General features: G+C 24.0%; 1 long non-coding RNA gene and 1 other non-coding gene across 2 annotated transcripts; both read right to left on the bottom strand.

Annotated features, from left to right (window-relative positions):
• Nucleotides 1–6,355: 6,355 nt before the first annotated feature.
• LOC126551851 (uncharacterized) lies at nucleotides 6,356–8,639 on the bottom strand. The gene is made up of 3 exons (XR_007605743.1): nucleotides 7,554–8,639; nucleotides 7,380–7,476; nucleotides 6,356–7,305 (listed from the first exon to the last, which is right to left on the bottom strand). It is a non-coding gene; the product is annotated as an uncharacterized LOC126551851 (long non-coding RNA).
• A 574-nt stretch (nucleotides 8,640–9,213) lies between these two features.
• Trnad-guc (transfer RNA aspartic acid (anticodon GUC)) lies at nucleotides 9,214–9,285 on the bottom strand. The gene has a single exon. It is a non-coding gene; the product is annotated as a tRNA-Asp (tRNA).
• Between the last annotated feature and the right edge of the window lie 13,128 nt (nucleotides 9,286–22,413).

Here is a 22,413-nt window from a genome sequence, read left to right as displayed (position 1 = left end):
TAAAGTTTTAACTATGTTACATATAACATTTTTCTACTTATAAGCAAATTTAAAACGATATTGTCATATTTACACACATATTAAAAATTAAAAATTGAAAGTAAGATTTTTTTTTTTTACATATTATCATTTTAAAAAATAGGTTGTGTTATAGTTTTTATACATTTTAATGTGATTCTAATAGTTATAGTTTTAACTATGTTACATATAACATTATTCTACTTATAAGCAAATTTAAAACGATATTGTCATATTTACACACATATTAGAAATTAAAAATTGAATTTATTTATTTTTTTTTACATATTATCATTGTATGCAATAGGTTGTGTTATAGTTTTTATACATTTTAATATGATTCTAATTGTTATAGTTTTAACTATATTAAATATAAACTTATTCTACATATAAGCACATTTAAAACGATATTGTCATATTTACACACATATTAGTAATTAAAAATTGAATATATGATTTTTTTTTTTTTTTTACATATTATCATTTTAAACAATAGGTTATGTTATAGTTTTTCTACATTTTAATATGATTCTATTAGTTATAGTTTCAACTATATTAATAGAACCTTTTTTTACTTATAAACAAATTTAAAACTGTATTGTCATATTTACACATATTTAATGAATTAAAAATTGAATTTATTTATTTTTTTTTACATATTATCGTTTTAAATATTAGGTTGTGTTATTGTTTTTCTACATTTTAATATGATTCTAATAGTTAAAGTTTTAACTATGTTACATATAACATTTTTCTACTTATAAGCAAATTTAAAACGATATTGTCATATTTACACACATATTAAAAATTAAAAATTGAAAGTAAGATTTTTTTTTTTTACATATTATCATTTTAAAAAATAGGTTGTGTTATAGTTTTTATACATTTTAATGTGATTCTAATAGTTATAGTTTTAACTATGTTAATATAACATTATTCTACTTATAAGCAAATTTAAAAAACGATATTGTCATATTTACACACATATTAGAAATTAAAAATTGAATTTATTTATTTTTTTTTACATATTATCATTGTATGCAATAGGTTGTGTTATAGTTTTTATACATTTTAATATGATTCTAATTGTTATAGTTTTAACTATATTAAATATAAACTTATTCTACATATAAGCACATTTAAAACGATATTGTCATATTTACACACATATTAGTAATTAAAAATTGAATATATGATTTTTTTTTTTTTTTTACATATTTTCATTTGAAACAATAGGTTATGTTATAATTTATACATTTTAATATGATTCTAATTGTTATAGTTTTAACTATGTTACATATAACATTATTCTACTTATAAGCAAATTTAAAACGATATTGTCATATTAACATACCTTTAAAGAATTAAAAATTGTTTTAATGATTTTATTTTTTTTTTTATTTCAGATTATCATTTTAATCAATAGGTTATAATATAGTTTTTATACATTTTTATATGATTCTAATAGTTACAGTTCAACTATATAAAATATAACCTTATTCTACTTATAAGCAAATTTAAAACGATATTGTCATATTTACACACATATTAGAAATTAAAAATTGGATATAGAATTTTATTTTAATTTTTTTACATATTATCATTGTATACAATAGGTTGTGTTATAGTTTTTCTACATTTTAATATGATTTTAAAAATTATAGTTTTAACTATGTTACATATAACCTTGTTCTACTTATAAGCAAATTTAAAACGATATTGTTATAAATACACACATATTAAAAATTAAAAATTGAAAGTAAGATTTTTTTTTTTTACATATTATCATTTTAAAAAATAGGTTGTGTTATAGTTTTTATACATTTTAATATGATTCTAATAGTTATAGTTTTAACTATGTTACATATAACATTATTCTACTTATAAGCAAATTTAAAACGATATTGTCATATTTGCACACATATTAGAAATTAAAAATTGAATATATGATTATATTTATTTTTTTTTTACATATTAACATTTTAATCAATAGGTTATGTTATAGTTTTTATACATTTTAATGTGATTATAATAGTTAGAGTTCAACTATATTAAATATAACCATATTCTACTTATAAGCAAATTTAAAATGATATTGTCATATTTACGAATATATTAGAAATTAAAAATTGAATATATGATTTTATTTATTTATTTTTTTATATATTATCATTTTGTGTAAATCATTGTTTATAAAATAATCTAATAAAGAATCTAAGGGTTATATTTTCAACTGTATTAAATAAAATCTTTTTTTACTTATAAACAAATTTAAAATTGTATTGTCATATTTACACACCTTTAAAGAATTAAAAATTGTTTTAATGATTTTATTTTTTTTTTTATTTCAGATTATCATTTTAATCAATAGGTTTTGTTATAGTTTTTATACATTTTAATGTGATTCTATTAGTTATAGTTTCAACTATATTAAATAGAACCTTTTTTTACTTATAAACAAATTTAAAATTGTATTGTCATATTTACACATATTTAATGAATTAAAAATTGAATTTATTTATTTTTTTTTACATATTATCATTTTAAATATTAGGTTGTGTTATAGTTTTTCTACATTTTAATATGATTCTAATAGTTAAAGTTTTAACTATGTTACATATAACATTATTCTACTTATAAGCAAATTTAAAACGATATTGTCATATTAACATACCTTTAAAGAATTAAAAATTGTTTTAATGATTTTATTTTTTTTTTTATTTCAGATTATCATTTTAATCAATAGGTTATAATATAGTTTTTATACATTTTTATATGATTCTAATAGTTACAGTTCAACTATATAAAATATAACCTTATTCTACTTATAAGCAAATTTAAAACGATATTGTCATATTTACACACATATTAAAAATTAAAATTTGAATATAAGATTTTATTTATTTTTTTTTTATATATTATCATTTTAAACAATAGGTTGTGTTATAGTTTTTCTACATTTTAATATGATTCTATTAGTTACAGTTTAACTATATTAAATATAACCTTATTCTACCTATAAGCAAATTTAAAACGATATTGTCATATTTACACACATATTAGAAATTAAAAATTGGATATAGAATTTTATTTTAATTTTTTTACATATTATCATTGTATACAATAGGTTATGTTATAGTTTTTCTACATTTTAATATGATTCTATTAGTTACAGTTCAACTATATTAAATATAACCTTATTCTACCTATAAGCAAATTTAAAACGATATTGTCATATTTGCACACATATTAGAAATTAAAAATTGAATATATGATTATATTTATTTTTTTTTTACATATTAACATTTTAAACAATAGGTTATGTTATAGTTTTTCTACATTTTAATATGATTTTAAAAATTATAGTTTTAACTATGTTACATATAACCTTGTTCTACTTATAAGCAAATTTAAAACGATATTGTCATAAATACACACATATTAAAAATTAAAAATTGAAAGTAAGATTTTTTTTTTTTTACATATTATCATTTAAAAAATAGGTTGTGGTATAGTTTTTATACATTTTAATATGATTCTAATAGTTATAGTTTTAACTATGTTACATATAACATTATTCTACTTATAAGCAAATTTAAAACGATATTGTCATATTTGCACACATATTAGAAATTAAAAATTGAATATATGATTATATTTATTTTTTTTTTACATATTAACATTTTAATCAATAGGTTATGTTTTAGTTTTTATACATTTTAATGTGATTATAATAGTTACAGTTCAACTATATTAAATATAACCATATTCTACTTATAAGCAAATTTAAAATGATATTGTCATATTTACGAATATATTAGAAATTAAAAATTGAATTTATTTAATTTTTTTTACATATTATCATTTTAAACATTAGGTTGTGTTATAGTTTTTCTACATTTTAATATGATTCTAATAGTTAAAGTTTTAACTATGTTACATATAACATTTTTCTACTTATAAGCAAATTTAAAACGATATTGTCATATTAACATACCTTTAAAGAATTAAAAATTGTTTTAATGATTTTATTTTTTTTTTTATTTCAGATTATCATTTTAATCAATAGATTATGTTATAGTTTTTATACATTTTAATGTGATTATAATAGTCACAGTTCAACTATATTAAATATAACCTTATTCTACCTATAAGCAAATTTAAAACGATATTGTCATATTTACACACATATTAGAAATTAAAAATTGAAAGTAAGATTTTTTTTTTTACATATTATCATTTTAAACAATAGGTTGTGTTATAGTTTTTATACATTTTAATATGATTTTAATAGTTATAGTTTTAACTATATTAAATATAAACTTATTCTACATATAAGCACATTTAAAACGATATTGTCATATTTACACACATATTAGAAATTAAAAATTGAATATATGATATTTTTTTTTTTTTACATATTATCATTTTAAACAATAGGTTATGTTATAGTTTTTCTACATTTTAATATGATTCTATTAGTTATAGTTTCAACTATATTAAATAGAACCTTTTTTTACTTATAAACAAATTTAAAATTGTATTGTCATATTTACACATATTTAATGAATTAAAAATTGAATTTATGATTTTATTTATTTTTTTATTTCATATAATCATTTTAATCATTAGGTTATGTTATAGTTTTTCTACATTTTAATATGATTCTAATAGTTATAGTTTCAACTATATTAAATATAAGCCTATTCTACTTATAAGTAAATTTCATAAGATATTGGCATATTTACAGACATATAAGAAATTAAAAATTGAATATATGATTTTATTTATTTATTTTTTTATATATTATAATTTTGTGTAAAGCATTGCTTTGAAGACACTCTTCATTAAATAAAGAATCTAAGGGTTATATTTTCAACTGTATTAAATGAAAACTTATGTTACTTATAATCAAATTTAAAACGATATTGGCCTATTAACACACCTTTAATGAATTAAAAATTGAATTTATGATTTTATTTATTTTTTTATTTCATATAATCATTTTAATCATTAGGTTATGTTATAGTTTTTATACATTTTAATGTGATTATAATAGTTACAGTTCAACTATATTAAATATAACCTTATTCTACTTATAAGCAAATTTAAAACGATATTGTCATATTTACACACATATTAAAAATTAAAAATTGAAAGTAAGATTTTTTTTTTTTACATATTATCATTTTAAACAATAGGTTGTGTTATAGTTTTTATACATTTTAATGTGATTATAATAGTTACAGTTCAACTATATTAAATATAACCTTATTCTACCTATAAGCAAATTTAAAACGATATTGTCATATTTACACACATATTAGAAATTAAAAATTGAATTTATTTATTTTTTTTTACATATTATCATTTTAAACATTAGGTTGTGTTATAGTTTTTCTACATTTTAATGTGATTATAATAGTCACAGTTCAACTATATTAAATATAACCTTATTCTACCTATTAGCAAATTTAAAACGATATTGTCATATTTACACACATATTAGAAATTAAAAATTGGATATAGAATTTTATTTTAATTTTTTTACATATTATCATTGTATACAATAGGTTGTGTTATAGTTTTTCTACATTTTAATATGATTCTAAAAATTATAGTTTTAACTATGTTACATATAACCTTGTTCTACTTATAAGCAAATTTAAAACGATATTGTCATATTTACACACATATTAAAAATTAAAAATTGAAAGTAAGATTTTTTTTTTTACATATTATCATTTTAAACAATAGGTTGTGTTATAGTTTTTATACATTTTAATGTGATTATAATAGTTACAGTTCAACTATATTAAATATAACCATATTCTACTTATAAGCAAATTTAAAACGATATTGTCATATTTACACACATATTAGAAATTAAAAATTGAATTTATTTATTTTTTTTTACATATTATCATTTTAAACATTAGGTTGTGTTATAGTTTTTCTACATTTTAATATGATTCTAATAGTTAAAGTTTTAACTATGTTACATATAACATTTTTCTACTTATAAGCAAATTTAAAACGATATTGTCATATTAACATACCTTTAAAGAATTAAAAATTGTTTTAATGATTTTATTTTTTTTTTTATTTCAGATTATCATTTTAATCAATAGATTATGTTATAGTTTTTATACATTTTAATGTGATTTAATAGTTACAGTTCAACTATATTAAATATAACCTTATTCTACTTATAAGCAAATTTAAAACGATATTGTCATATTTACACACATATTTGAAATTAAAAATTGAATATAAGATTTTATTTATATTTTTTTACATATTATCATTTTATTCAATAAGTTGTATTATAGTTTCTCTACATTTTAAAATGATTTTTATGGTTATAGTTTTAACTTGGTGAAATAATAACTGGGTTTTTTTATTATGAAACTTAATTAAGATTATGTATTTCCACATTGTTATGATATGAAATTTGGTTTTGGATTTTTACCTTATAGCTTAGTGATATATTATGTAAAAAATAATTTTATAAAATGGTTAGAGCTAATGTTACGGGTTTTGTATCAAAAGAATAAAATTATATTCCACTGGTTATGTTGCTCCTGTTTTCCACTCTTGTTTTCCTTGTTTTTTGTTTCTTTTACTGGTGGATGATTGCTGCTAGATGTGTTATTTCCTCTGTATCTGCTTTGCTGCCATTGACGTTGGGCTGGAATTATTCAGCTGTTTTGCTTGACTATCTAAAACGTAGTGCCATTAATTTTTGTTCCCAAATATTCAAACATATTCTTAAAAACAGTCTAGTCCCTTATTGTTCATTCAATTTTACATTCTCTTATGTCTTCAAATTGAAAACTGCGTGAAAATTTTAGGTCACATTTGATAGTATATGCGTTGTTACTTTTGTAGTTGTTACTGCGGTAGTTCTTGAGTCTCTTTGTAAGTGGAATTGGTATTTATTGGGATTCCTGTGTTTGTATACCATGATATTGCAATTCTATATTAAATACAATAGAAGTAATTGTTAAAAATGTTGCCCTAAAATGAGTGATAGGTATTAATAAAATAGAAATTAAACTCAGAGTGTTGGGGAAAGTACTTTTGCAATGCACTATTTTTACCAAAATTTAAAAGAACATGTTTTTTATAGACTTATAATACAAAATGGTTTTTCCACTGTAATGGGTTTCCTTGGTTTATGGCGAGTGTACTTGTTGATGGGTGCTGCTCGACGATGTTTTTCCTCGATTACTGCTTTGCTGTTATGGATTGTACTGCAATCACTCATCTGTTCCTCTTTTCTATCTGAAATTAAATATGAATAATTTGTGTTCACTTACGTACCTTCAGTTAATTTAATAGCTGATCATATCATATACTTTAATAGTAGGGTTGTTAAATTAAAAACAGTCTAGTCTCTAATTTCTGTATAATTTTATCCGCGTCCGCATATATTAATATCATAAGAGCAATGTACTATAATCAACGATGGCAATAGATTAAAATTTGTCGGAAATTAATAAAACAATAAAAATATATTGAAATATTCTTACCATTTATTTAGTTTACCTGTACTTCACAACAACTATTCACGGTTGCTCATCCTGTGTTCATAATTTTGACTGGTGAACTACGTTGATATAACGTACTGTCTCATGAATCTTAGAATATAATTTTTTTTTATTTCATTTGTTTTTAGCGTCGGCGTGTCGGTTTTTTATTTAAAATATTAATATACCCGTTGTTATCATTATCAGTTTATCACTATTTTATATCGTATTATCACGATTTAAGATATACAAAAGTATATATCACGAACTACTACATGTACTATATTTATATCTTAAACCATAGAATTATTCTGTAATATTACCACTGAGATAGTTATAATCCACGATTTAAGATTATCTTAAAATTTAAATCGTGGTGTTGTGTACAGCTGTTCGGTTTGTTCCGATTACTGCCAGTAGTCCGTCAAACTTGGTTTGGTTCCTGGTTTGACGTTAACTTATTTTTCTTTTATGAGTTCGCACATTAGGATATTTTTCAACATAAAACTAAATTGTCTAAGAGAAGTAAACTTACTTATTTTAATATTTAAACACCGTTATTAAATGAATTTGATTTACACTGGTCTTAACTGAATCGTTGGCTTTACACAACTAACTCGTCAAATACGTACATTAGACAGCGATTCCGTTATACTATGAATAATCAAAAATAAAAGTAAACATTTTAAAGACAATATGCTTACATGGCTAAAATATCTTTATGTCTAGAATACTCTTAACACTACAGTCAGGGGTTCCCAACAGTGGTATAATCACAGATCTGTCATCTGTGAGTATAATATTATATTAAATTATTGATGTTTTGCGTAAAAATTTCCGTTTTCTGTCACTTTTTGGTAGTTTTTCCCAAATTTTTTTGAAAATTACTGGAAATTTCTTACTTTTAACCTCTATAATGCACCAAAGATATTCACTTTTCCATCGGAATCATATTTTCGACAAGTTATGGTAGGGTCGTATTAACGTATTAGCACAATAGGCACTATGCCTAGGACCTACTCAAAATTGTGGCTATTATGGTTTTATTGTAAATCGCAAAATGATATACCTAATAGAAGGTGGTTTGTTTTATAGTTTTTGACAGTGAAGTTATTTATATTTTGGAGTCAAACGAATTGTTTTTAGGATTTGCTAAAACTGTTATATAAAAGTTATAAAAGTTTAGATTTAATTTTTATGCTGTAAATGCCTGTATTTCTTTTTAAAAGCTTAACACAGAGATTCCACACTTTTTCTCCCAATGAGAAGGTTTCTTAATTTTTTAAAACTTGACAATGGATCTGTAAAGTGCAGGGGCTAGGGGCCTGGGGCTTATGAATTATGATAATATTAATCCGGGCCTGAGTTATTATGTACACAGACACAAAAACACACACACATCATTGTAAAATCAATCACTCCGTTCAGAAATCAGAATCTAAAACATTATTTAATAGTGTTTAAACATACCTATATTGTACATTTTTGTAAAATACTTACTATAAATAATAATATAATATAATATAATATCAAAGTTTATTTAAAAAAATGTTTTAGAACTTAAATATATATAATATAACTAATATTGTAGTATACACATAACATTCTCTAAAATCATAGATTGAAAAAAAATTAAGATAAAAAAATTTTGCAAAAAATTTTCCTCCCCGGCGGGGAATCGAACCCCGGTCTCCCGCGTGACAGGCGGGGATACTTACCACTATACTACCGAGGACTGTGATGTAATGTTAAAATTAAATGTCTCTTTGTTAGATTTTTTATCCACATTAACCATAAAAAAGATAATTATTAAGTAGGTATAGTCATATAAATACTTCATAACACCTATGTTTTTTATGTTTTAAATTTAATACTACAGTAGAGTGATATAATTATTTTCAAAAATATCAAATATGGCATTTACTATATTATTACTCATTAGTAGGTACCTATTTAATTATTTTAATAATATATTATTTATAATATTATAATACAAACAAGTTGTTATAGGTATTGAAAAATTCAGGTAAGGTATAAATACTAATATACTTAACAGAATTTTTTAACACTTAAATTTAAATCTGAATTTGTTCGATTTACTTGTCGTTTAATTATGCTTTTGATAGGTACTTAAGTACCTACCTAGTTAAGTCATTAATTCTTATTTATAATTACTGTCATTTACTATAAAACTAATATGAACATTGAACATATTGTACTATTTGTACTATAATGCTTCAAACTGCTTTTCCATATTATATTTATTAAAATGTTATTTTAAGTATTATATTTAATGGTTTTATTATTTTTAGACCAGTTTTAATTTTATTTTGAACTTAAATAACAATGGTAAGTGCACTAATAGGTTGCTCTAATATTATAAGTAATGTAAACTAAAGAATTTTTCATAAATTAAAATTGTTATACTTATGTCAGGTTCAGGCTTCTTTATAAAAAAATTTCAGTATAGGTACCTAGTTATTACCTATTTGTAGCTGGTTTCCTTTTAGTTTCTGAACGAAGTGATGAATACATTGATTTACAATGACGTGGGTAATGGGTATGAGTTTATTTTTTTTTGTGTATGTATGTAACTTGTCAAAATAATGCTTCAATTTAAAACTTCGGGGGTGGTTTCCGATGGCAAAGTGAATAACCTAAGTGCATTATATAAATCAAAAGTACACATTTTCCAACATTTTTCAAAAAAGTGACAAAAAACGGGAATTTTTACAAAATCAGTTTTCGACCAAATCGATTTTTTTATATGGTTATAACTCAAAAACTAATCACTGTAAATACTTGAAATTTTTACCAAATGTTCATATTAGTGTTATCTATATACAGTTAAATTTTCTAAATATTTTGGAGTTTTTAAAGTTATTTAAAAACAACTGAAATTTTCAGTTTTTCTAAGTATTTTTTTTTTTAAATGTTTGATTCAAAAATTTTATTATGCCCAAAAAAACTTTATTTTTGCTATTTCCAATATCAAATAATACAGACTGATAAAAATAAAATGTTATCTAGGTTTAATAGCTGGTTTTTTAGTGTTTGTTTAGTGTATAAAATAAATATGCAGTAAATTAATGTCAATAATTTGTTTCAGATTTCATAACACCACCACTACCACTTATAACTTATTATGTTGTATAATAACTAGTTGGTTATTGATTTACTGACTATTATAAACAGTAAATAGTCATCCAAAAAAACGTACATATTGCAGGCTATAACTCGAAAGAGCTGACTGAACAATTAAATTTAAATTAGAATTACTTTATTATAGTATTAGGATTGCCTAGCGTAGTACCTAATTCGATTTTTATGGACAAAATAAATACATTTATTGAAATTTCTAGCAAGTAAGTTTTTAGTTCATCCAATAAGCTTTAAAACATTGCTTAAATGCAAATATGCCGATTACATTTTATAATTTATAATACGGTAACACTAAAATTGTATTATGAAATATAAAATTTTATTTCGTTATTGGAAGTGACTAATACGAGTACGCTATATAGGATGAATCCACTAATGAATTATAAATCAAACCAACCATTATTATGCAACTTTAACGTTATATAGAGTTTTTCGTTGTAAAGAATTTCGTTATAATGAATTTTCACTGTAGATACAAAAAAAAACTTGCTCGAAAATTAAATTTTATACATACTTGTACTTTGTAAAACAAATGTATACTTTTTAAAATAGAAATTATAGATTTACACATTTTTGTGATTTTCTGGTGAAGCAATAATATAAATTTGCATTTCCACATTTCAAATGTAATTGCAATTGTATCACTCAATTTACAGCACTGAGGGTAACATATTGTACACATAGTACGTACACATATTATATTATGGTGTAACGGAGTACGACATAAAACGGTCCTTTTCAGGACCACTAAAAAGCACACTCAACATATGTTAAACGCAGTTCCAAACGGCAGGTTCTACACAATAAAGTTTCAACAGTATGACGAGGAACAACCGTACCGAGCTTATGACAACCATCAGGGAACGATGCGATGATGACTCGTCATCCTAAAAACCTACAACCAATCAGCAACAACTTTAACAATCTAAATTGGTACATATAATATATATTAGCACATTTCCGAAAATCAGACACACTTCAATTTCATCTCGAATCGTCAATAACTCATCAAGAACTCCAATACTGACGACCGGAGACCATAGAAGAACCTACGCCGACTCTACAGCACGAATACGAATCGCCAAGCAGATGACCAGCGTTGAGACGATACGAATACAATCGTGACCAAAATTAGCCGACTAGTAGTGGCCGTGGAACGACGACCATCGAGCCGGCATTAACAAATCCAACGACGCTGACCACTCGAGACGACTATCGGAATCGCCGGACCGAACGTCATACAACATCACGCGCACAACTGCTGCCATCGATTCCGCTCCCCCCGCCGGCCACTTGCTCAAGTACCGCTGACCCGAGCTCCTTTTCGCCAAATGGTAGCCGCTTATATATAAGTCACGCGCTACTGACGGAGGACTCCTGCTTCCAATCGTATGACCTCACGTTATATTATTTAATCCCTATTATAATATGTGATAGTGCTGATAATGAATATCGTCGGTCGAACACGAGTTCTCACCGAGTCAGTCATCCGCTTGCGCTTGCGCTGGCTGACGTACCCGTGAATCTCATACTCCTCCCTATATTATATTATTGTACAAATATTGCAGAATAATAACATTATAGTGCCCTGCAATACGTATTATATTACCGATCATATTATTATTATTGCGTATTATAATAATAATAATAATATATGTGAAATCGGTTTTTCGGCCCCTCAATTATACCTGCTCTGAGCTGCAGCAGCGATTAGTGCCGGTCGGCCGCGGTAGAGCGGGGCTCGCAGGACTCTCGAGCGTGCGAAAGTCCGACGACGGAACCGTTCGCGTGCGCGTTCTTGTGGGAATACGGCGACTCGCGTGAGCGGTGGAGTGCGTGCGGCGGGTATGGCGTATTACGACGTGGCCGGCCGGCCTTTTGACGACGACGACCCTGCAAAGGCACCCGTCGACGCGGGCTGCGGCGAGCGGCACGCGACGAGCCGCCAAACGCGCGGCGGAAACGCGCGACGTGCCGCTGCGGCCATATAGCTATATAACTACGGAATAATTTATGTGTGCGCATAAATACGTGAGTACGCGGGCACGCCGCGGCGGCCGTACGATATCATCGTAGTATTATTAAACGCGAGGAAGACACGCGTCGACGACAGCGGGCCCGCACGCGCCGCCCGCGGGGTAATGAAAAATTAATTGCGGCGGAAGTTAAACTATATATTACATATTATATTATAATATATTATATACTGTAATATACGGTACACGACCATATATACCGACCCTGTCCCCTCGTCGTGTACGCGACGCGTATTATGCGGATTGTCGTTGCGGTAGAAGGTATAGGTATACGCACGCACGACACTATATAGATAGGTACCTATATAATAATTATATCGTGTATTAATATACCTATGTTGTAATAATATGTATCTGCATGACGTGCACTTGCGCCGGTGTGAGTTGCAAACGACAACGATGATGCGTACATATATCGTATAATACATATACAAGTATTATATATAATTATAATGTATAATCGCGCCGTTACAAAATTTTACCTGCACTGATAGTATTTATATACGTATAATATACTATATTATATGTAAATTTAACGGACAATTTTTTTATATATACCTATATACGCAGCACGTACCAGTGCATCAATTTATTTTTAAGGAGATCGTGTACCTAAGTGCTGGTATCCACGTTTTCAATAACTACAATCTGGTGGCTTCTGTTCGTTCTGAAGCGACTATTTTTTTTAATTTTAAATAGCACTTATGTTAAGTTTTCAAAATAAGTATCGTGATATGCGTTTTCAAAAACAATCACACGCATCAAAAAAAAAAAACGATTAAGTAACACATTTCATTGTTTTTGGAGCTGGACATTTTTTAACGTATTCTAACTTTTTGGTTCTATATTGATACCATATTATTCTCTCAATTTAAAATGTTCGACTAAATTTTAAGTTAACGTTTTAATTTTTACCTTAATTATTGTAACTAAATTAAAATGAATTATCGCTTCTGTATTATATAATAATTAACAGACATCTATAAGTTGTGTTATTTATTGACATTTAAAAGTTTATTTTTATGAAACAATTATAAAACATCGCACTGGTATTGATTGGTTGTATTTTTTGTGACCTAAATTCAAAATCACAACGATGTTGCACAGTGTGCGTTATATACTCTCAATCTTCCAATCTAGTAAGTAAGTACTTTAATTAGGTTACGATAATGATTTTAATGGATATAATGTAAGTTTCTGGCACTTTTCTGTAAGTAAATACGATGTAAGTGTACCTATTATTGAAAGTACCAACTGCTTTGATCTGTCTAAGTAAATAATTAATATCAGTAAGTTATGTGTTATTGTTTTACTCTTATTATGATTTATTAGTTATTACTAATATAATCAACACATTAAATAACGTTACAAAAATACAATTTAAGCAGTGCTTGATTAAGCACCATACCAGCAAATAACTACCTAACCAATCGGTCATCATCATACTTCAAGAATCAAGAATCAAGATTCATAAATAGAAATATTAAACATGGTAAATATGACTATCGAACACTAAACTAAGTTTATTTTATAAAATTAGTTTTAATTTTCGTTGTGCAGAGAAATTACTTTATAATGTTCTAAATAATTATTATTTTTTTTAGCTTTTGTTGAAGAAGGCAAAAAGTATTTTCCTGTTGGTAAATTTCTATGATAAATTTTGTAGTAAATATCTATTTGTAAATTTTAATAATAAAATATACCGAACTAATATATATTTATATTTTGTTTTTTTTTTTGTTTTTCAGTTATTGAAATCAAGCCCACGAAATGAATAATCAACGTTCATAAGTCATAATTAACTCCTATAATGTACAGAAAGGAATTATCTGTATTCATAAGAATAAAGATATAATTTATTTTTTCATTCAAAATCTTACTTAAAGTTTTTTTAGTTAAATTAAATTTAGATTATCTAATTTATTAATAATAGTTATTATTATTTTCAGCTATATTAACATAAAATCATTTCCAATTTTACAAATCCATCGAATTTCACTGATATAACAAATACTAATAATTTTAATCATCATTCAGGTTATTATTATAATAGTGTACATTTATATTATTTTCACATAATGTTTGTATAAACAGTATAATATATAGTTTATCAGTTTATGTATTATTATAAATTTGTTATAACTTATAATCTACTTATTAAATATTTTATCCAAACATTACAACACTAAACACAAAGCTATCAAACAATGAGAACGTTATCTATACATTTTTGGCTGAACAATAAAAAACGTAAAGAATCCATTGCTTACTAAAAAATTAATACGATTGAGAACAAATTAATCAACGAGTTGAATTTTTTTAAACTAAAAATTTAAGTACAACGAATAATAATAGGTATTTATTGTTGAACTAAGTTATAATAAATTATGTATATATTTTTATATTATATATATATGTCGCATCGTAGCCACTTCATGAAATCGATCTTTTCATGAAAATATCATAATACACAATATAATGCTTAATAACAAAAAATTATATATATTTATATGCAACTTATTAATACTGAATAACCTACCATCTAGTGTTGTCGTGGAAATATTATTTAGCATAGCTGGTTACCTATAATTGAGAAACAAAAAGGCAATTAACTTTTTTAACAGATTTTCAAACAAATCATTTAGACCTACCTAATTCAAATTGCCGGAATATTTAAACAAAGTTATTGAATAAGGAAAATAATTTGTTTATGACTAAGCCGGCTCTGCAGCCCTCTATTCACTTCACTCACCAACACATTTTAATTTTTTTTTAGAATGCATAACTTATAAAGAGAAAAAAAAATTAATTAAAAAAATAATACAAAATTATAAATTATTACTATCACTCTATAGTCTGTATCTATATAATACAAACAAGTTTCACCACTTGATAATATCGAAAATGTACAAAATTATACTTTATGTCTTTAAATCACATAGATGGTAAGTACCTATGTCTTCTCTTTTCGGTTTTTTACAATAAATTAACCGATATAAATCAACAACCAACAGAAGTGTGTACTTTTTTGTTCAATATAATATAACCAATAAGTGCATAATAATATTGATTTCCTTGATAGTTATTTGATGAAACTATTTTGTACAATAAAGAAATTATTAATATTCAATTTATATATATATTATAATTAGATTGAAAAAAAAGTGACTATAGGTAACACATCATACGTATTCAACCCATCATATCCTAATCAATCATATAGAAAGTCTTAAGTCACTATAAAATCGGAAAAGAAACATTGCTGAGCTTTGTATTCACCCAAACAATATATTTAAACATTCGTTTACATAACAAAAAAAAAATCATATATATATAAACAATAGACAACAATAATTCTTGGTGGGCTAAGGCCTTGCTCTCTTCCTAGACACGCCTATGATCATACTATTGTACGTGAACCAGTACCACGTAGCCAAGTAGGAGATATAATATACCTAACCTATAACCTATACCTGGTACAAGTATACCTTCAATTCTGTACGATATTGCTATGAATTTAAGTTAATAAAACTGCAGTGTAATAAATACTAAGAATTATTATTATTAATATTTATTATCCTGAGCGTCCAATTAACTATTTTTTAGTGCCCTAAATTTGCACGAGTGTAGTAAATAGTGATGGTGAGCTTTTTTTACTGTGTAGGAGAAATGGTAGCTTACTACCTACATTTTGAATACTTAGTAACTTCAGACCAATGTATAATTTATTATAAATTATGACGTTGTGTTGTATATACATAAAGTCAAACTAATTATTATTGAAGAATCGTGTTTAAAAATAAACATAGATTTAAGCGTTCATTAAATATTAAATAATAAAATCCACTCGTCCTATATCAACTCTAGTACCTATACCTTATACCTATTACCTACTTATTTTGATAATAAGTACTTAAAAATATATTTTTTTAATAAAAGTTTTTAAAGACTTTAAGTTGATAACATAATTTATTCATAAAGTTAAGTGTAATTTATAACAAATCTACAGGATTAATAAATTAATCTTTATTTTGAGTGTGATGTTAACAATATATCTATAATCCATGTATTTACCTACTATTTATGTTCCTATTAAAAATTACAATCTAAAGAAATCATACCTATAATTTGTCTTCAGTTTATTTTAGGTATTTTGATTGAGTATTTTTTAAATTCAACAAATCTTTTCGATTAGTTGTTTTTTATAAAACTACTTTTGCATTAAAAATATAATATGTATTACTGGAATTATTTACCAAGTTAAATTCTCTTAAATTAAGTTAACAATGTATATTTATATTTTTTTCAATAGAAATAATCAAAAACAAACATTTTAATACATCAATAATTCAATTTAGAAATACCAATAAGAATTTCCGTTTTTTCCAATTATTGAGAAAAGTGCAGGGAATTTTTTATTACTTCCCTATACCAGAAAATATGTTGAAGTTGAAAATCTAATCATTTTTACTACTCTTAAAGGCTTTACAATTTTAACATGTAATAAAATACTTTGTGTTTTTATATCGTAGGTATATTATTTTAATACTTTGTTCATATTCGACATTTCCTTTTTTTACCTAATGATTTTCTTATTTAATATTCGACTTTTTTGGATTATGATAAAAATTTTTTTTTATAGAATTATATATAAATGTATTCTGTTCACATTTATTCATTTATATTATATCTACAACTAATATAGTACATATACACAATTTTTGTTAAATTATATTTTTTTCTCCTTAAGATTGTAAGTAAATAAATATACGAATTTTATACAATAAAGATACAACAACACAACACGCAATGTATTATATATTAAGGCGGGTATATTAATATATTATAGGTAAGTACACAACTACACGTTTACGGTTTATATAAGATAAAGATACTATTTTAGATACTTATGGACTATGGTAGGTAATAGATATTTTATTATTTTGGATCTAACCACTTATGAACTGGACCCTACGATTACACCCTGATAGTATAAAAAAAACCGTAATCCTAAGGACAATATTACAATAGGTATGGATAATTGATGTCCTTGAGTTATGACTAATAATAATTCTATCATGCTACATCCAATATTGAAATAATTTTTTCGTTTCAATTCAAACGTGATTGATAGCTTATAGATGATTATCTATGAAAGTTTTCTAAGCTTTAGTATCACATACGATTTAAAATATAGGTACATCGTGTATTATTTATATTTGTATACCATAAATTGTAAGGTAGTTAATCTCTCAAAAATATTTTTTCATACACTATAATGGTCTTTTTTTTAGAGCATTATTATTTTATTGGAATTGAGACAATTACAACAATTTATAAATATCTTAATACATACTTATTTTTGTACTTATATTAAGTTGTTACCCATTTATTTCTCCCTCCACTCCACGGTGGTGATAAAATTATTTTATCATATTATTAAATAGCTATAGCAGTATAATATAATATAATATGTACTTATATCATTATATCAATATCATAACTAAGTTTTAAATAATTATTTAGTGGCTTACCAGTTACTTATTTAGTATATTTTATAATATCCAAGATGTAATAATAGACAAAGGCATAAAATGCAAATTGAAATATAAAGTTTCAAGTCCTCCCAATTTTTTTTTTTTTTAATCTAATAATATTTATTAATTTTCATTAACTTTAAATGTTATAAATAAATACAAATGTGCTAACTGCTAATATATATTTTAGATTTTTGGGATAAAATAAAATCTATTTACAGGAAATCTTGTATTCTATTTTTAAGTATTAGTTATAAAAACTGAAAAGTTTTTATATTTTTAGTTACAGAATGATTTACATATTTTGATTTTTTCTCGAACTTTTAACTTCACAAACAAATAAAAAAAATCGTTCATATACATTTTTAACGTTTTTAAATTTCCATAATCATTACATAAAGTTATATTATACTTTCAAACTTTTAAGGTTTATTCAACATTTTTAACAAAAAAACTAAAAAAAATTGAAAGTTTAAAATACCTATTTACAAGAGTTTTAACTTTAAAAATATATAATCACGAATCATTGTAAAATCAATACGTTTATCGTTTGACTCAATTGGTATTTAAAAATTTTAAATGTCAATAATAAATAGCTCATAATATTTTTAAACCTTTAAATTTTATACACTATTAGATATTTTGTAAAAATGTAGATAATACATTATCGTATCTTCTATTTATACAGATATACTATATACGTATTTGAATTATAAAAGAATGATTTTTTTTTGAAAATTGATGTAATGTAAATATTTATTACTTAAAATGTTATTAATAATTATGCAACACGTAAATAATTTCACTAATGTGTATTATGCACTCCATTAACATCAAAAATAATAAATTAAAAACTAAGTGAAAACATTAAATTTGTTACATTCTAAGCACTTAAAAGATGAAGACAACAACACCAACAACAAATGCAATCTGCATACGCGTTCGCGTACCAAGGATTTAATTTTTTTTGTTTAGCTTTTATTAATAATTATGGCTCAACAATTACATTAAAACCTACGTTTAATATAATGTAAATAAACAGACATTGCCAGAACAGCTTAATTTTTTAGATTTTATTATACATTTTAGACTTCAAAGCCAAATTGGCTCAGACCTAAAAATAAATCGTCCGCTAGATGGCAGAACATATTTATGCTTTTTTCCCTATATTTAAATAATTTATTTCAGAACTAAAGAAGTCCAACTCTGTGATGATAATGGATTAGATAAATTTGGCTGTTGTGTAAGTCATGTAACTAATATTATTTGAACCTACCCTAAAAAATAACTAAATATGTTTTATAATTAATTCCATTGTCGCTATAGCAACTTGCACCGTTAGTTTAAAATAACTAATTAAAATGTATTAAATTAAAATAATATTAGAGGTAGCTAATGATATTTTTTTTTATAACAATAATAATTATTATTATCAAGAATTAAGCATTTTTTAAAAATATGTAAGTATTACTATAATAATGTATATAATTTTAAAAAAAAAATAATGGTTTGTATAATAAGTTGCAGGTACTATGCGCCTCGTATATGACTGAATACATCAATACTATTAGTTATTTATTTTTCTATTAAAAATACATTAGGTTGAACTAGTTTTTGCTCCCAAAAAATTATATAATAATAATAATTATATTATTTCATTATTATATTACTAGCTATTAAAAAAAATTTTTTTTTAAATCCTTGTAAGAAAAATTATCATGAAGAACATGGGTATTGGGTAATGGGTATATTCAATTTTCGAGATTTTTGACTAGCATAAAATTGCCTATTAATATATTTTAAAATAACAATAATAATTAATAACTATAGAAGAGTTTAAGAGTTATATTTAATACTTAATAGTAATTTTATCGTAACAATATAACAATAATAAAATGCCGCATAGGTATTAGGTACTATAGGTACGGCCGTTTTTTAAATACGTTTACTAGTTCTAAAATAATGAGGTCCAATAGATAGGTGACTTATGTATTTATATCATACGATTCATGCCTATAAATAGTATACTATAATGCTGATTCATAGTTCCATTTGCAATTTAAATAATTATAAATACATAATACCAACACATTTTTAATAATATGATGCTAATTTTGTCGGTATACTTTTCTATAATCTTACATTTTATTACAAATTTAACGATTTCAAAACAATTAATCAACAGCCTATGATTTACAGTGTTTATTTAAAGAAATACGAGCAAATTAATTTTATATAGGTATTATACAAAATATATTTAACATAACTAATCAACAAAATTATGCTTTATCATTGATTGTTAAATTAGTTTAATTAATTTTTTATGTTCAATAGAGATATTCCAGATGTTCAGCTCACTTGTTAAGGTTATACAACTTTTAAGATACCTATACCCATAAAAACTCTGGGACCTACAATAAGACCTTAATAATTTTAATGTTCCATTTCAATGTAATTACTATGATAAGAATACCAATTAATAATAATTATAAACTCCTGTTGTATGTGCAATTACTTATTTTGTTAGGTACGTATACATTATAATTTTATTGTAATTTGTATCAGCTAGTTATTCTACTTGTTAATTTATATTTTTAAAGTAATTAAATTATATCTTACTGAAATTTATTATAACATAAAATTGTTTTTATCATAAAATATTATATCCTATCATTATTGCTGTTATTGAGAGTACTTATAAAAAGCACATTTATAAAATTAAAAATTAAAAGAAATTATATTATTGTCGTATAGGTACTGTATAAGAATATAAAATGTACAACAATTCAAAATGCTATTTTTTTATAATTAAAAGTTGAATAATTCCAAAAAGACGATTAACGTTTTCAGCCAAAGTCATTAAACAACTGCTTTATATTTATTATATTTAGATTATTTTGAATTACACGATTAGGTACGTCATTATAGTGTAGTGTGTCATGTTGAAGGATTATTTGTTATAGGTATTATGTTGCTTATCTCTAGGTATTGTTTAATGACTTAGGATACTGGATATTTTAAAATTTAAATTTACGTAAAATCACAAAACATCCTAGTATTATTTCCAGTAAAATAATCAAAACCAATAAAGATTTGAAAATGTGCAGTTTTCTTTAAGTCCTTAAAATAAACGAAATTGAATGAGGACTCTTCTGCAGTTTATACTCAGAATGGCAATACTCGTATTTTATTATTATTATTATTAGATTCTGAGTGAAGTTTAAGCGCGATTAATATATAAGTTTTAAAATAATTTATTTTGTTATTGTATATGTGTATGATATATAATATGAATACCTACCTTTTTTTTTTTCAAGTTGAAACCGACGACGCCACAGGAACTGTTTTCACAATACTCCCTCGAGATATATAGGTAAATACCTATGTAACCTATGTCATTAACTTATTACCTTTTAGAGCAGTTAAAATGTTTCGATTTTCAACATTAAGAAGAGGACTATACTATTTAGACTCTAAATATTTAAAATTGAGTATTAAATTGAATCTAGTTAATAATTTATATAAAAAATATAATTATTATTTTGAATAAAATAATTTGATTATTTAATTTAAAAGTTAAATAAATATTAATATTAATAACATTAAAGAGATAAATAGTACACTTATTTTTATTAATATTATTCAACAACTCAATAAATACAAAAATATAATTTTTGTTTATTACTAAATAGAAATTATGTATTTACTTAGGTACTAATTATGTGTTGTATTTTTCTCTGATTGTTATCTTTTAAATGTATTTATAAATAGATATATAAAGTAAGCTCCAAAAATCTAGTCATTTTTGAAAATTGTATAACAAAATTATTTATCTGCTCTACTGCAGAAATCTAAGTGTTTTTTTATTTCAAACCTTACTAGATATTAATTCCTACGTAATTATTTAACATAATAAAATAGTAAATGCTCATATTATATGCATTTATGTATACTTGGTTTAATTTAGTTTTGATTAAATTATTCAAATTATGTATACTTACCTATATCAATGATAAAAATATTTGATATAATAACAATTATTATTGCTGTCGTCATCATACATCATATCTATTTCAATGTCCCTCTCTACATTAAAAATTTTAACTTTTAACAAACTCGAACGTTTTT

This window comes from Aphis gossypii, chromosome X (assembly GCF_020184175.1).
Source record: "Aphis gossypii isolate Hap1 chromosome X, ASM2018417v2, whole genome shotgun sequence".
Taxonomy (NCBI): Eukaryota; Metazoa; Arthropoda; class Insecta; order Hemiptera; family Aphididae; genus Aphis; species Aphis gossypii.
Note: the sequence above shows the minus strand (reverse complement) of the source record. Positions and strands in the feature narration are given on the sequence as shown.